We start from the raw sequence: 3,329 nt of genomic DNA, 5'->3' as shown, positions 1-3,329 counted from the left end.
ATATATATATATATATATATATATATATATATATACATACACACACACACTCTTATTTGTTTCAGTCATTTGACTGTGGCCATGCTGGAGCACCGTCTTTAGTTGAACAAATCGATCCCAGAACTGATTCTTTGTAAGCTTATTCTATCGGTATCTTTTGCCGAACCGCTAAGTTACGGGGACATAAACAGACAGCATCGGTTGTCAAGCAATGATGGGGGCACAAACATATATATATATATATATATACACACACACACATGACGGATTTCTTTCAGTTTCCGTGTACCAACTCCACTCACAAGGTTTTGGTCAACCTGAGGCTATAGTAGAAGACACTTGCCCAAGATGCCACACAGTGGGACTGAACCCGGAACCATGTGGCTTGTAAGCAAGCTACTTATACATTCCTGAAGGAATTTGACATTAAGTTGGATGGAATCAAGAAAAATGTTAAACTGTAATAGCAATGACATTCTTTTATAATTTTACTTGTTTCAGCCTGGGTACCGTGGTCATGCTGGTATACTGATCGAACGAATTGACCCAGAGCTTATTTTAAAAATCTGGTACTTGTTCTTATTGTCTCTTTTGTCGAACAGCTAGGGAAGTAAACTACCAAATACTGTGAGAATAAATACACACACGCACACATACACATAATAAAAATGAACGTGCGTGTGTGTGTGTGTGTGTCCACCTATAGTAAGAAAGGCAAAAGCATCCTTCTAAAAACCAAAAGCTAATTCTTGTGTAAAATGTTACGCCGAAGACAATGGAAGTGGTCCTCTGTACAGAACTACTGGCCCTTTTCCAACATGTACATATCTCAGTCCCCAAATAAATTAACGGTCTAAAGGGAATAACTAAATAAAACTTAAGCACCAAAGAACATTACTGTGAATAATTTAAACGGAAGACCACAGATGACCGATCAAAGGGAAATAACTAAATACAACTTCGGCAGCACAGAACATTACTGTGAATAATTTAAATGAAAGGCTCGAGAAAGTTTACAGATCTATAAACTCTACTGTTGATGATTCGGAAACTGATAATTACACCGTTGACTTCTTAAACTGGCTGGAGACTCAAGGAGCTCCTTCTCATTGTCATGTCTCTGCAAAACTTTTCTCAGCCAAAACTGTGCAATTGCACAAGACTTGTGAAGAAATTGAGAAATATTTTGGAGGCCACAATAATTTCTGTTTGTGGAAAAGGCAAAGATGTTTTTATTCTTCGCTTACCTTTAATACCTTCTAATATGTCCTTCCAATTCAAACTACTTCAATTCCCAATACGGCTGTCTTTTGCGATGCCCATTAATAAGTCCCAACATCAGACTTCGAAAGTTACTGCTTTGTAATCAGAGGAGTATTGTTTTTCACACAGTCAGTTGGGGCTCCAGAGTGGGGAGCAAGAACAATCTTTTCATTTTCGTCCCTACTGCTAAAATCCAAAACATTGCCTATAAGGAAGTTTTTAACATGAGATCAACAAACTAAAATTTGCAGAATGAATAATAACTTTGAAGACTCAAATCCTAGAGATCATAGATAAGACGTTTATATGCTCAAAGCTGCAGAATTCTTTACTGCTACAGAAGCTGAACAGGAGGCAGTAAGAATTGATAGCATCTACATCGAAGAAAAGGATATAATGCTAGCAATAGATGATATAGACGCAAACTCAGCTGCTGGTCCTGATGGATTCCCAGCAATCTTTCTCAGGTTATGCAAACGAATCCTTGCAAAACCATTGCAGCTATTTCTTCGGAGCTTCCTCGAAATTGGTAAGCTCCCGGACAAATTGAAGAAGGGAATAATATGCCCTATCTATAAAGCAGGAAGCAGAGCTTATACTAAAAACTATAGGCCTACCACTCTGACCTTGCACATTAGCAAAGTCATGCAACGAATAGTCCGAAGGCAATTAATTGCATTACTTGAAGAGAATGACTTGGTGACTGACATCCAGCATGGTTTTCGACCAAGTACAAGCTGCCTAACACAGCACTTGCAGCATTATGACTGGGTGCTAAAGCAGCTGCTCAACAACTCGAATGTGTACGTGATATACCTCGACTTTGCAAAAGCTATGATTTGTCACAAGCTCCGAAATCTTCGCATATTTGGAAAACTCTGAGAATGACTACACGACTTTCTAAAAGATAGAAGTCAGGTAGTGGTGGTCAATGGGGCCACCTCCAAGAAAACAAATAATGAGTGGTTTTCCACAAGGCAGTGTCTTGCGACCACTGCAATTCATTGTGGCCCTTATATTCAATACAATCGTAGTGAATAACTTTCAATATTCATAGTACAATTTTGGCAACTTTTTTCAACCCAGTCGACAATGAGTATTTCTGCTAGTATGTGTGTGTGTGTAACGGAGTTAGACGTCGGTGTCACCAAATGTAACAGTTGTGGTTACCAGAATGTAGCGGTTATGATATTGAAGAAAAGAAAAATGACGTGAATGTCGTTGTATAGGATTTCAAGGAATAAGGACAGTGGTCGAAGTTGATATTGACTCCAAATTTAATTTACCGTTACTTAATATGTATAGCCTAACCACAATGGGCAGTCGCGTGTAAATCGGAAAGCATGCGAGGTAACGAGCGTTATATTTTCACTTATAAATGGATAGCGTAAGACTTACATGTCCCGGGTCATTCAAGCGGCAGAGAGAGGGAGAGAGAAAGAGAGAGATGTTGTAGAAAGGAAATAAGCTAGTGAGAAAGTAAGAGAATGGTGTGACGAGACAACTGTATCGTTGGTGAATTCCATTAGTTGTCCCTCTGTGACGTTACTTCAATTGAGATGGCATTCGTGCAGCCGGTCAACCTACTCTCTGTGGTTGCTCTCACTAACTGATTTTATCTTGTAACTGCTAGTATTTATAATGATGCTGATTAGCTAGGAAAATAGACATACTGTTCTAACAATAGTTAAATTAATGTAGGTCACTCATTATCTACACTAGCGTAGCTAGGCGGGGCGGTAGGGGCGGCACTTTTGGGTCTGGTGTAGGCAATATGTGTTTTTTGTGGGGTCCGGGGGTAGCAAACGGAAAAGCTGCCTCGGGTGATACACACTTTAGTTGCGCTAGTGATTATCTATTTCAACTTTTCATGGCATGGAAAAGGTTACGAGTCGAGTGGAAAGCACATAAATCTGCGTTCCTCCTTGACAGAACAATAGGCCGTATGGCTAGGGAGAATTTCTAGATTCGATTTGGAATCTCAGGTAGGGCCAAACGAGGTTTGTTTGTTTGTCTGTCTGTCTGTCTCTCTCCACACACACACACACACACACACACACACACAC

The sequence above is a fragment of the Octopus bimaculoides genome, chromosome 4, assembly GCF_001194135.2.
Source record: "Octopus bimaculoides isolate UCB-OBI-ISO-001 chromosome 4, ASM119413v2, whole genome shotgun sequence".
Taxonomy (NCBI): domain Eukaryota; kingdom Metazoa; phylum Mollusca; class Cephalopoda; order Octopoda; family Octopodidae; genus Octopus; species Octopus bimaculoides.
This window is presented reverse-complemented; position numbering follows the sequence as displayed.